This window comes from Protopterus annectens, chromosome 2.part2 (genome assembly GCF_019279795.1).
Source record: "Protopterus annectens isolate FY-2018-M chromosome 2.part2, PAN1.0, whole genome shotgun sequence".
Lineage (NCBI taxonomy): Eukaryota > Metazoa > Chordata > Ceratodontiformes > Protopteridae > Protopterus > Protopterus annectens.
In genome coordinates, this window is record NC_056730.1 from 55,977,390 (window position 1) to 55,993,040 (window position 15,651).

Sequence of the window (15,651 nt, forward strand, 5' to 3'; positions counted from 1 at the left end):
GCATTTACATCAGGGCCTGGTCAGAGACTGCCCTGTAAGTCAGGATTAGATTGCCCTTTAGGAACCTGTAGGAGACAGAACACAGTGACAGGTTTTTTACTCTTTCTGCATAAGACTTGTTTTGTGTACCCTGTAATTTCTTGATGAGAAACCTCTATGGTGTCTCCAGGTGCTGCAAGTGCCTGGTGAGGTACATGTAAAAGGGAGTATTGTACTCAATTATTGGTCTGATGAGGGCTGAGTATAATGAAACTATGACATCTTTAGATCTAGGTGAAATGCCTTCACTTATAAGACATGCACATAGAAGGATTTCCTTACGACTGTGGATATGTGGTGGTTAAAGTTCAAATTGCTGTCAACCTGAGTGTCCAGATCATGTGCCACTGGGCCTATGTGTGTGTGTGTGTGTGTGTGTGGGGGTGCTGTTTATAATGTAATTAGCAGGGATGTCAGCTTTCCCAGTGGGAGTAATAATGCATTTCTTTGCATTTATCTTTAATCTATGGCTTTGGCACCAATCATTTGTCTGTGTTAATCCTGTCTGTAATATATTAACATCATTGGGGGACTCAATGATTGCTCCCAATTTGCAACCTTCAGAGAATGTGGTCAGTCATGGGCCATCCAAGTTTGCCTGGTCTTCTGAGAAATAAATTCTGAACAGTAAAGGGCCCACCACAGAACCCTGTGATACGTGACAGGTAACTGATCTTTTGCTAGAGCTGAAGTCACCCGCTTTGACAGTATGTGTCCTGTAGATGAAGCAGTTGGCTATCCATCTGCTAATGTAGGGGTTAATTCCCAATTGGGAGAGTCTTTCTATAACTATTGAGTGGAAGATTGTGTCAAATGCCTTGGCTAGGTCAAGACAGATGTTATTCACTAGCTTTCCCTTGTCCAGGGCCTTGGTTACATTCTCAAAGAAGTCAACCATGTTTAATAGGCATGATCTACCTTTAATGAAGCCAGACGGGGTTGGGTACACAATTTGAGGATTACCTATGTCCTTGTTAATAAGGTCCATAATGATTCTTTTCATGGCCTTGCAGATGAGGTTAGACAAGGTTGTGTGCCTATATTTCCCAGGGTCAGTTGATGGTCCCCCTTTGTACCGAGGCATTACTGTAGCTGTCTTCCATTCTCCCAGAACAAAGCCAGTTATCAGGCTGTGGCTAAACCAAGTGGGTCTGCTAGGTTATGTTTTAAGTTGTTTAAAAGACAACCTGAGATGTTGTCTGGTCTCATTGATGCCATGTTTTTGGCCTTGGAGTGTGCCAAGATGACCTGCTCTCTTGAGATAATAGGCTGAAAAATGGTGGCAGGTATTCTTTGGGGGATAAATGGTGGGGACAGGGAGGGGCATTTTCCCCAAATCTGTCAGTAGGTGTTGAATATGGGTGGTGACATTCACAATCAGTTCAGCACATAGTTGGGTATTCTCTTTTAAATTTTGGATGTAGCTAAAGAATGCCATATGATTATAATTAGCCAGAGAGGCTATTTTTGCTTTGTAATTAGTTTTGGAGGATTTGACAAGACTTCTAATGTGCTTGTTTATACTAGAGAGGGATATCAGCCTCTGCTGAGCCCATTCCCTCTTGTTCTTAGATATTAGTTTCTTTCTGTTGTTGTAGAGCCTGTTTATACTAGTGGCCCAAAATGGTGGTTTGTTTTTTTCTGCACAACCTGGTTTTAATCCGGTCAGGTGCAACCAATTCCATACAAGTGCTTAAGTGATTATACAAGGCATTGGTGTACACCTCTGTATAGGAGTCCATGCTATCTGTGATCCAGGGGGCTGTGAACTTCTTATAAAAGTGTGATTATTCAATAAAAGACTTTGCTTTGTATAAATGAGCCAAAACCCACTCAATTGTATAGAATTTATAAAGGCACTGAAAACAGGATAAACTGATTAATAAACCCTCTAGTCAATAAAACTTCATGCAGAAATCTCAAGTGTTTCCCTGACCTAAACAGACCAGGCTACATCCCAGTGCACTAGATGATAAACCTACTGACCTCTTGATGTTGTAAAAACAAGTACTTGCTTGAGTGTAAAAATGCATTACTTTATCCAACAGCTAATTAGATAATGAATTCAGAACAGGTAAATCAGTAGAACAGACAATGAGAGGCAAATCCATTTTTTTCAATATCCTACATATAGAAGTATGAACTTGAAAGAAAGCTTTTAATTCACCACTTCATTTGACAGCATCAGTGGCATAAAATAATCTTAGAATAACATTTTTTCCTTAGCTTTATGCTATATTCCCCTTGGAGTGTCATTCCTCTTTGTAGTGGAGAAATCCCAGCAATGAAGCCTGAGAGACAACACAGGTCACTTTCACACTTTTTGATGAGTCACCTGCAACTTGCTCTGTGTGAGTTCTGTCTTTCAGCCCATTTTCTAACCATCTTACCACATACAGTTCAATTTTAAGGCATTAAGCTTTTGTACGATGTCAGCATAATAAATGGTGTTTAAGGCATTGGCCAAGTAAATGCAATGTGTACTTCATTTATAGCCTCCATAAATACTTTGAAGAGTTTTATCAGATAAAATAGACAGAATCTAGCCATCACAATGCCAAATTGTTGGTGTCAGGTTTCGCAAAATTATTGAAATCACATTTTATGAGGCCAATTATGTGTTCCATGGATTTGTAGAAGAGACTTGTACAAATTATGGGTCTGTAATTAACCTTGATGGCTGTAAGGCCAACCTTATTAAGGATCAGCACTACTGTTGTCTCTACTCATCAAAACAAGTAGCTAAACATAAGTTAAACAATTTGAGTAGTGTGTCTCCAGAGCATGTTTAACACTGTTAATTTTTAAACAGATTACATTATCAAGTTCCATGAAAGAAATATTTTGGTCTATGTTAGCACTTTCTGTGGAGGATCTTTAGAGATAATTGAGGGAGTATGGGATTAATATATTACAGAGATTTGAACAGAAGGCTCAGGTGAAGTTGGCACTAACTTTGCTCATAATGAAATGTCATTTGGGTAAGAACAGTCAACCCCATTAGAAAAAAGTTCTGAGCAAATGTTTTAGGTGCCAGCCTGAGTTCATTGGACCTGATATCTTTCTTTAGTTTTTTTTTTGTTTTGTTTTGTTTTTTTTTTTTTTGTGATGCTTTTGACATTATCCGTATAAAGATGGGTTTTGGTCTACTAAACAACTTAAGGAGCTAGGAAGAATGGAGCTATAACTATGTTAAGCTAAAGAAAGCTTTTGTCTTAATTAGCCCTCACTCAAAGATCGGGGACATGGTACCTAGGTGGGAGTATTCAGAAGAGAAAATGTTTTTGATATAAATGAATAGGGCATTGCATTCCATGTCAGAGTCAGAACTATTCTTGGTAAGGCAGACACTAGAGTGTCAGTGAATTGACAGGTACTGCATTTTGCCCTAGATGCTGGAAAATCAGAATATTCTGGATTGTATTCAAGTATCAGTTGCGTGTATTCATTATTTACTTCTAACACCACAGTGTAGTATATGCACTCCTGAGTGTATCATTCTATGGTCTGACAGATGGAACAGATAATTAAGGCTATGAGCTGTTAATGAGATACTTCCTGTGGTACAGGGTTTGATTCTCTCAGTCTTCATTTGCTTACTTTAATCTTCTTCTTCCGGCTTTTCCCAGTTAGGGGTCACCACAGCAGAACTCCGGTCTGATAATGACTGGCAGTACATTTTTACTGTGCCGAGGGGCCAGCCCAATGCCCAACCTTCAACAAAGGCACACCCATTCACGTATGTCTTTCGAACGCCATTCGACTGCGGGAAGGACATGCAGACTCCACACAGAAGGCTCTCCAGTCGAGAATCGAATGGGAGAACCTCTTGCTGTGAAGCGACAATGCTACTGCTGCACCACCACAGCATGATTGATGAAAACAACTGCAAACTGCTCTACAACTTGCAATATAACTAAATACTTTCGTCCCTATACTTTAGACTGGATCAGAGTTGTAAAACACTTATAGTAATGCACTTATCAATTAGCTACCTAGACGTAAATCAATAACATTCAAAATAAATGGTTAAAACATTTCGAAATTTGATAAAGTGTGAATGATATAATTAATTGTGAAGTGCTTAATAACAGCTCTGAATGTTTTTGATTGTCTGAGTGGATTTTTGTGGTAGTTCTTTCATGGAGTTAGACCAGTTTATTGATTTTTATTTTTGCCCAAGTGTTTGAGTACCGGTTATTGGTTTATAGAGAAAATTGTGGTTGTAAAATTTTATTAAATTAAATTTACTAATTGTGATAGTTCTCAATCATTTCAGTTAAATAGTGTGAACAATAATCTTACTGTCTCACTTTATGAATTGTTAAACCGGCACTGCAAAATGTCAGACAAAATCATCTGTAATGGCAAACATGTACAATGACAGTGATATAGCTCAATATGCTGGTTCCTGTTAAAAGTATATTGAAAATCGCTTCATAATGTTAATAATTAGTCCGGTTGTAGCTGTCTTTTATCATCTGGACAGCAGAATTCTTGGGTAGTCAAGTGTACAGATTTTGATGCCTTCTGCCTTCATTTATTTAGTCTGTGACTCTTTGAACGGACAGTGCTCCCCTGTCATACTTGAAAAGGGATGCTTCTTTTCAGTGGGCTTACCTGGTTGGTTAGCAAATGTATAAAATAAAATAAAAACAATGCACCAAATACAGCTGTCACTTTCACTGAATACTGGATGCCATGCATTAAATATATAGCACTGACAGATGGAGAAATATGTTGAAGCAGTTGCAAAATGGTACATACGGTTTAGTTTGGTACTCTGTGGTTTTGAGTGAGGACTTCAGAAGACAGTTAGGGTTCATTGCCTTTTTTGAATAAATGGTGACAGCTGTACTACAAGAATCTTCTAGTATCAAAGAGAACAAAACATAACCTAACCAATTCATTAACTTACATACAATGAAGTATATGGCAAAGCCCAGTCCAAACAATATATTTTGTACACAAAGTGCCCTAGTAGTTTAAGTTGGAAAGTGTTATTTAATTCAGAGGCAGAATAGTAAAGTATTGAACAATATAGTAGAGAGTTGATTATCCAAACTAATTGGGACCTAGGGTAGTTTGAACAATTTGATTAGTCAAACATATAACTGAACCGGATAAAAACTTCCAAAATCTTGTTTTTTTCTGTATGCAGGAATATACATTTCAACCATTCAGTGATTTCAATGGACAATAATGAATACAAGCTCAAAAAACATGCTCAAGCAAATGTGTATAATGTTTACATATTCAGAATTTATGATTTTTCCTACCCAAAAAGTTTGGAAGGCTGGTTCTGATAATTGATGTTTGGATAATCGACTTTCTACTGTGCTCAAGATAATTTGTGTGGCTATAGACAAAGGCAAACTGGACACACCCAGCATCATTTGGCTGGGATCTAGACTTAGTTTATGTAGGGTGTATTTTTGTGCATGTGTGTGTGTGTGTGTGTGTGTGTGTGTGTGTGTGTGTGTGTGTGTGTGTGTGTCTGCATGCACGCGCCTATGCATGTGCGTGTCTTATGTGTATAATACATTTTATTGGAGCAATAATAATAATCGTCCTAGTGATTAAATCATGCCAACTGTGGGTAAGTCCTCAGATGCCCACACCCACTGGTCAGTTATTGCTTAAGTATAAGGTTCTGAAGAATGGCAGAATTTGATAAAGTTTTGTTATAATGTTAAAACTGTCTGAACATTTAAGTGTTACCTGACTTTTACGTTTATCGTTACTAGCAATCTGAGCAGAATGCTACCTTATGTGAAAATAACTCTTCTGTTGTCATGAATAAAAAATACAGGTGCTAAACATAAACTCTAGAAATATTAGCAGTTACTGTTAATACTCTGAAACAGTCGTCAGTTGGAATTCAGAGTAAATGTGTGTTTGGGTGTGCACGCGCGTGTTTTTATATGTGTGTGTCTGTGGGAGAGAGAGAGAAATGGGCATGGAGTGAGACATAGGGATAGGAAGGAGGAGACAGGGATTTTTGCTTTAACTCTTAGATCTTACAATACACCAATGCAATCTGAATATCCTGACTAACTCCCACTTTAGTACAGGTGTCTATATGTTTACCAATGCATATCTATGTTTACAGCTGTTATACTACAGATGCTTGTATATAATAAATTCAATTTTAATATAATATTGTGATTGTAATAGTGTGATTGTACAATTGTAAATGTATTTTTGTTCAATATGCTTTTATGTAATGTTAATCATTTTAATATGCTACTGTTTATAGTTTTCTAATACTCCATTGTCAAAGATGACAGTAATGATTAATTTACATGTGTTAATTTACATTGTATCTTGTGTTACATTGTACCAGTGGAATTCGTCTCCCTTGGTCTCCTCTGGAAAGGGATTCTACACCCAGATGGACCTCCCCAATCAACCAAAGAAAATAAACAATCAACTAAATAAATGAATATGCCACAGCTACTGGTTCAGTAGATCATATGGATGATTTTTAACAGATTAGCACTTTTGCACATCATCACTGACATTGTCATTAATGACACCAGAGGAAAAGGACTCTGTCCTTCCTTAATACAATTAACATGAGACTTTAGCGGCAGTGGCACATTGGACGAAGGATATAACACATTTCTAGTGAAGAAGATCAAACACCTGCTTTGAAGATTGACAACATTCTCATCCCAACAAGCTCCTATAAGAATTTTCAAGTCCCTATTATATTCTTGAAGTAAAGTGTGAACTTTACAAGACTGAGCCTCAAACAGCATGCACAGTCAGTTTGCGGGATTGTTTTTTTCTCCTTTCCCCACTATACCACTATACTGCAATCTCAGAGTTTATATGTATATAAATATATAAAATGCAAGGAGTGCAAGGGGGGGAGCAGAAGGCTTTACTCCCCTGCAGAAAAACAGGTGTTGTATTTGTAGTTTGTTGGTCAAGCTTCTGGGCTTTCTATATTTATGGCTCAATTTTGTAAAATTTCTGCTTGTAGGACTTTGAGCTTATGATAGGGATCTTAAGTTGCAATAAATATTTTAAATTTCTGTAAACTTTCTGTCTAAGTACAGCTACAGAAAGGCAAAATGTGAAGAAACAAAGTAAAAATGAAACAAAATTAACAGTTTCAAAATAAAAGTTATTTTGTGGGATTTGTGAATAATCATGTAGGCTTCATGCAAAGCCTACACAATGTTTATGTGTTAGCTCTATGAGCAACAGAGCTAATTGCATGTGCATGGTGCTCATCACACTGACACATTTAGTATTTAGGGCCAGGAAAACATGTTGACCAGCACTAGCACACACAGTGAATAAACAAGCTTGCCTATGGGTGTTAAGCGTGCTCACGTGGACAGTGCAAAGTGCTACACAGGGCAATAATGCAAGCTGTGTCTTGCAGGGAAAATGTACTGAGTGTAATGTGTGCATAATTCAAACATTTGCATAATGAAATACATATGAGGGTAGTGGAAGTGACAAGTGTAGCTACAATAGATGGGTTACCAGACAGGGAAAGTGCACTGAGGATGATGTGCTCAGAAATTAAACAGATGTCTACAGAGGTATGCAAGAGGGGAGGGTAAATGATCAAATTATAGTATGCTAATTCATCTGAAGCTGCTTATGTCACAAAGACAGTTTTGTAACAATAAAATGTTACAATACATATGTCATATTGGTCACAGTTCCGGAGCAAATATAGGTAAATAAAAGCAGACATGATATTACAAGATGTGGCATTTACACAAATTAACATTGTAACAGAGGAGATTGGGTGACATATGAATGTCATTAACATGCTGAGTTGAGATGACAGTTTAAAGAGACAGTACATACATTATGGGATAGTTGCATTAGCATGCATTTCATCAATATAATATGTCGGGAAATAGGAATGGCTTAGAAGCTACAATCCCCTTTTGCAAAAATCAAACCCATCCCATCAATGTTACCACTGACCTGTGTATCAACTGCTTTCACCACAGGAGCAGGCCTACCACATATAACAGGATGATCACCCTTGAAGGGAATTATGTACTTTGATATTCTAATGGTTATGTATCTCATATGTAGCTCCTATAACAATTTCCAAGTCCATGTGAGTGTGGTGTTATAAATGTGGGAGCAGACTGTGACATACGTAGCACCCTTGTGCAAGGCACCCCTGTGTGACAAAGTTATTGTGCAGACAGATAAGAACAGATGCAAACACTACACTATGATGCAATGCATTCCCCAGAGCTGTGTATCATCAGCATGTGCAACAGGCAGTAGCTATGGGTATTGTCATAAACAAATGAAATTAATATGTGAATTAAGAAAGGATCCCTGATATTGAATGTCATATCAGCATGTCAGACTGATAGCAGTTAAATGATTAAGACCATATGCACACAACTGTGATCAGTTTTACATCAATTGTACTTGGACAAGAAAGGTTTTTCTATATGTCTGTACACATACTACTCAAGAACTGGAGCACACTCGTGTACACCACAACACTGAATGCATGTGCCAAAGTAACACTCTCACCATGACATTGGCAGAACAAATGTCAACTACCATGAAATCTAAAGCTACATTCACATGTGTTCATGCAACATATCAAGGGATAAGACTGATGTGATATAAATGTTGCTGTGTTATGTCAGTGTGTTCACACAAAATGAATTGCTATACTAAAATTGAACATCAAGCTATATGACTCCTCCAAGTAACAATATTGCTATTAATCACATGCGCCACAGTGGAAATATTATCACAGCTGTTGAACTCCACCCGTTTGAAGACATTCAATCAGCTGCACTTTAGCTGACCATAATTTTTATCTGCTAAAATGGATGGGGAAGGCTTCTGCCACTCTGTGCATACAAATTATAATTGGGGGAATGTCATTCCTGCAGAACAGTTAAGGACATAAATGCTTATATTCACTCAATGCTGGTTTGCAACACTTGCCTAAGGGTTCAGGAAATCAGCACCATAGTGGTATCAATGAAAGAGCTGTGGTATAAGTGCATTGCCAATTGTCACATGTGTGGTCACATGAAAGCATTACATCATGTGTGTGAATCAAGGAATATGTGACCCTGTAATTACTTAGACAAAATCTTGCTGTATATGAAACAACATTCCCTGATGCTAGGTATACTCAAACACACCTATAGCCCCCTGTTGTTGTCTCTGTGATGGTAGAAAAGTAATTATGTACAATGTGAATTTGTTTGTGTCTTTCAGCTTTTCCCGGTTAGGGGTCGCCACAGCAGAACTCCGGTCCGCTAATGATTGGTAGTTGATTTTTACGTGCCGAGTTACCAGCCCTGGCACACAACCTTCAATGAAGGTATGCCCATTTACACATGTCTCCACACAGATGACGCTCTAGCTGAGAATTGAACCAGACAGCGTCTTACTGTGAGGTGACAACGCTACCGCAGCACCATGTACAATGTGAATATAATCACATATTTGAATACATGCCTTACTTAGGTAACAGCATATATCACGTTGTCCCATGTCCTTAGTCCTGAAGAGATGTCTCACTACAACTGTTATAGAATGACAGTCTATTCAAATGACAGACTCAATCTTCAATACAATCTTTCCAAAGGAAATGTGCAATAAAACTCTAGTAGCAAGAAAAAATATCTACATGTGAACATGGCACAGGTAGATGAAAATGCAGATACGACATGTACACTGACTGTAAGCAGTGACACTGGGCTTTGAACTATATAGCTGACATCATGCATTAATAAAGGTTTGTTGAAATACAAGTGCAACCACAGATTTATTTGACAACTGTGACACTGCACATTTCAATGGGTGACATCACCTTAGTATATTACCTGCTAAAAAGTGGTCATATAGCACAAGGACATCATACAGATATACTTCATATACATATCTGTAGTTTGTTCTGAAGAGTACGAGGAAGGAACACACACTCACAGATGACAGTCATCCCTGCATTCAAACTCACTACCTATGTACTGAAACAATTTACTTAAGTGTATTATATACACAAGCCACAGAGGAAGTTCGACTGGATGTGAGCCACATTGCATGTTGGGAAGGATGACATCAGGTGTGTCATGCAAAGTAGATGTGTGTGCAAAAATGACTTCTACAGCTGTGTGTAATTGTAAATGTTGTCAATACTAAGAGGTGTAAGACACTCCTGCATTCATTTACATGCACACAGTCAGTAGAATCTCACTGATGCATTTTAACTCCCTACCTATCAGCTGGCATAATCTATACATGTGTGTTACACACATGCACCAGAGGAGAGGTCTGACTTTAATGGTGTTAGAGTACATTGTTGAAATGATGATCTCATCAGTATGTTGTAGACAGTGTGGGTTTATGGACAGAGTGACAAGGTACATTGGGCTTGATCTGACATTGTAAATGTTTCTTACAAGTGGGAGTCAAAGAAGCACAGCTGTTTAATTAAACCTCCAGTGATGCTATGGAACTACCATCATATACACAAGTTGACTGCTGTGAGATCCACCTACCTATTTAGCTATGCAATCTAGAGGACACAGTACTAAATGCAAGTACCACCACAGAAGCCTGAATTCTATTGTGTGACTGCACTTTATATAGAATTACATCAGTATTCTGTTGCAGGCAAGATGATGCTGGTAGAAGGGTCTGACAATGATGTGGAATCACCCTGCAGTGCAAAATTATCTTCAGGATATAATTTTATTAAGGTTAGATCATATTTACACAACTCCATACGCAAACAAACTGACTGCTGTGAGATCAGAAACCAAAACCTATGCCATCTAGAGAACACAGCACTTAATGCAGGTGCCACTGCAGAAGTATGACTTCTACTGTGTGTGACTGCACTTTATTGAGAATGACTTCGGTATTGTGTTGCAGGGAAGATTATGTTGGGTGAAGGGTCTGATATGGATGTGGACTCACCCTAACATTAACTCCAGGCTACCAATTTATTGAGGCCAGCAGTAGGTCATGTCATATTTTACACAACTCTACACACACACACACACACACACACACACACACACACACACACACACGTTGACTGCTCTGTGATTAGAACCCCTTGCTTATGCAATCTAGAGAACACAATACTTAACACATTCTACACTGTGACAGTGCAGGGTAGATTGGATTAGCTTCTCATTCTGTGTCAGAGAAAATATTGTGATGCTGAAGGTTTTACGCAAATCCATATTTGTTTTTATGACAGAGTAAATGCAATATTATGATCAATAATACACACATACAGCTGACTTATGTCAGCTATGCTATCATTAATGTATATTTTAGAACTGAAAATGACATGAACCTGTGTTGTATAGATGACACACTCTCACTTTTGAACCACAGGAAGGACAATGAAGCATTTATGGATGATCAGGTTATGATGATGATATGCAAACCTTAATGAATGGTACTGATATTAGCTATGGTGTGTGCTCATGCATGTGCAATGTGCACTGTCAATAGCAAACAGTATTTAATGTTCCGATGCAGGAGGGATAAATAATGAAGTATGTGTGCCAAGGCTGTATTTGGTTGTATATATCATTTGTGTCAATGCTGCAGTGCAGACCCAACTGTCCACAATGAAGTGGTCAATTAACCACACAGTTCACTACACTTCATAAGAGTACATTAAGCAATTTCCATGTAATGAAGTAATATAATCCAGTAGTGATACTTATTTTTGTCCCAAATCTCTTCCTAAAGCACAATGCTGAGAAACATATTTGCACAGCTGTTGGAAAAGTGTTAGACCATGGATGATTATACTTTGATGTGTTCAGCTTGGACTGTGAAGTATCAGTGTTTACTTGTGTCCAGTGGTACGTCATGTCAACCTTTGCACAAATAAGTATCAGAGAGGAAATGTTGTGATTCTGATTACATTTACAACAGATCTGTTTTATCTAAACATGTTGCATACATATGTTCTGCATGTTGTATTATATCTTTCCATGTTAGGGCCAAAGCTCATTTCAAAAATGAAGTGCTGTGCTTGCCTTCCCCATTTATATGGCAGTAGACTGTGAGCAAACAGAGTTCACTGCTGGCAGAAAAATTAGTTTGACGTGTAGCTTAAGCAGGCTTAGTGGCAATTCATGGGCATCAGTACTCTGGACAGTGCTTAACTAAGAAATTTCACTTGTCAGCCCAGATTTCCTATGGCACAAAGTATAAACGTACTGAGGTTAATGAAATAGCTCACATGAAGCAGGGTTTGACTCCAGTGTGCAGATCATGTTACACACTGTGTCAGAATGTGGCTGTTATAATACATTTTTATCATGACTTTAAGAATACGCAGGAATGACTATCAAAAATATGATGCCTGGCCAAATTGTGTCAGTAATAGCTACTGAAATAATATACAGTTGCTTGTTTCCAGATCTTACACCAATGCTGAGGACAATGATGGCAAAACAGATGGGACTTAGGTAGATAATATAGGCAAGAGATTCACAGAAAAAAACACTTATAAAAACAGGCAATAAGTTTCACCTAATACTGGATTCAAACTATTGCCATGATGAAAGCTAAGTTTACAGACATAATCATTATTGCAGATTCCTATCAAGGAAGCCCTTCTCATGTATCTCAAAATCATACCTTTGAAGGGGCAGTGATAACATATTCAGCCAATGGAACATGTAGGTTGTATTCTTCAGCAAAATAAAGGCGGTCTGAAACTGTCATAACATGCCATTTACATCAGTCAGCCTAATGAATAGTCAGCAGTACAAAAGGGTGGGAGAGAAGGGGTGAAGATAGAGATGGGCAGACATATTGAAGGATGATGTTATGGGTCATTAAGGCACATCTTTATGGTGTGCTCTCAATATTCATCAGTCATGCTCTGTATCAGTAAGTGATGCCTCTAGGGATCAAGAAACAAAACCTGATGAAGACATGAGTAGAATAAATGTAGTTTACTAAATCTTTGGATGTGTTGGCAAATGCATAACTGGATAAAAAGGTATGTGTCATGAAACATATCATATAAGTACAACAGCACAATAAGAGATAGTGTGATGTGCATCTATAATCAAACACTCAATGCCATGGTCAAAAATGTATCTTCAGACAATTGATTTATGTCAACAGTCCACAGAGGCTGTTGCACTTGGCTACATCCAACAGTCAGAAAACTGTTAGAGTGTCTGTTGCCAATGATATCTGTTACTCTGCCTTTATTCTGTATTCTGATACAGCGCCACGTTTAAGCACCTTTGTGTGAGGATAACTAGACTACTGCAGGTGATGGCAACAACTGACCAGGTTTTGCCATTGGATATGAACAGCCATTCATTGCTTGGCATTGGTGCAAGATGCCAAAGTCTGTGCAAATAGTGAGATTAAAAACAGTGACGGCTTTCTTATGGCCCGTTTCTGGCCATGTATATTGTGTGTGATCTATTCTTTGACCAAATTAGATGTTTAAAAAAGAGATTGAGAGGACATTGGTGAAATTGTGTGGGGGGTAACAAAGGGGAGGACATTAGGAATGAGTAGAGGAATTTGCAGGAAGGTAGTTGTAGACAACCATAGCTATCCACTTCTGCACAACATAAATGCTGAAGTGGAGACAAGAACAGAGAAATGTTGCACAGCAAATTGTACCAAATCATGCATGCCAAGAAGACACATAGGTGAAGTGGAGAGCTATGTATTGGTTATTATTTTTTTGTGGGAAGGTGCCCATATTTTTAAACATTTTTTTTTACTTTCAAAGAGAGAAGAAAGTTCAGAAAGGGGCTTAGGAATGTAAGGGTCGGTTAAGAAGGTTAGTTGAGGAAGTAGGCTCAGACATACAGAGCAAACAAGGCAGATAAGGATGGTGATGTACACAAAAGGTTGGGGGTCACCATGATCAGGAATGGGTAGGAGACATGGGAGGCAAACCCATGTCAAATATGAGAACTCACCCTCAGAACTGTCATCATTGTATCTTGTCTCAGTTTCCTGTGTTAGTGCACATGCCATCATCTTGGCAATGTGACAAAACATTTTTTCTACTAGAACAATCAAGCACCAAGTCCCCTTTCCATTATAGTCTCCAAAAGTCCTGTCAGTTCTTGGCAGGTGACAAATCACCACCTCCACAAGTAATACTCCTGTGGGTACTAGTGCACCAGCAGCCAGGACAGAGCACCTGATTCAGATGGAGCAGAATGAGCAGGGGTTGTGGAAGCAGTGCTGACAACTCGGGACCCTGAAGGGGTGGATGTCAGTGCAGCAACCTGTGGAAGGATGATGGACTGAACCACAGTGGTTATTCTACTCCTCTGAGCTGCATGTCAGTTTTTGTAAGCAGAAATGTACGACAACAAAATTTTTTAAGGCATATAAAATATCTCCTCAAAAAATAAATAAATAAATGAGAGATAAGGGGGTGGAGTGAGATGAAAATGAAAGAAAATTAGATATGTGGCATATCACATGACAAAATAAATTCAGAGACTAAACATCTTTGCCACATCTAGACATGATGGGAAGGTCTTACTCCATTGTACCATTAATAAATTACACTGCTATTATATGATAAATACAACTCTTTATTTCAGTATTGCCATATTGCATACAATTACAATAATTATTAGGCTTACAGTAAAACCTGATGCATACATACCCCCATGCCTCTCTGAGGCAAGTTAGCCTCTCTTGGTGCACCTCCCTGTTTGCTGCAATTTCTTCAGCAGCGGTACAACAAAGAAGAAAGAGACATGAAAGCATATTGAATAACAGTCTTTGATGTGTCCTGCATTCTATAGCATTTAATGCGGATGGGTCAGTACACTCAGCTGAGGGATATCAGCAGTTCTAAACTCATCATCTTGTCAGCTACAAAGGTCCTTCTTGCAAATTTCAGGCCATTATAGTGGTGAGGACAATTCCCTCCAGTGAGTGGAATGTCAATTGCACTGGAGACAGCCTTGTCAAATCTGTTCCAAGCTTCAGCTTTATAATGAGATCCTCCTGCAGCTGCCTACAGCTGTAGCACTTCATAAGGAGTGCTACAAAAATCCTGGACTCCTGAATGCTCCACGTCTGTACTCTAAATTCAGCATCACCAAATCGAGCAGCAACTACTCTATGCATGAATTGGTGCCAAATTCCAATCTCTCGCTTAATTGCTAATGCACAAACACGACCATAAATTCAGAGGATAAACACTCAACCATGCCAATCGCATCTGCCTGAAGGAAAGCCTAGATAGGCATTTGCAAACAAAAAGGAAGACATTTTATTAAACAGCAATGAAGATGTGAAATGTAGCAGTGAGATTTGCCATGTACTATGCTCAACCTATTCACACTTTTTCAGTGGTCAACACTAACAGGCTTAATGGCTTAGATTGTTGTCCTTGGTGTTTTGTAGTTGAATAAGATGACTCGGCAGATAACTTTCTGGAATTATACAGTGAAAAAAGTTAGTTGACTAATGCTGGAATCAAACTTAAGGAAGAAATAATGCATACATTTTAATCAAGGTGATTATTTGTCAGTGATACAGGAGAATTTCCTTTCAAACATGTTCCTTACAGATAAACTGCATTCAGTATGAATGGAGATGTATTTCAGATAG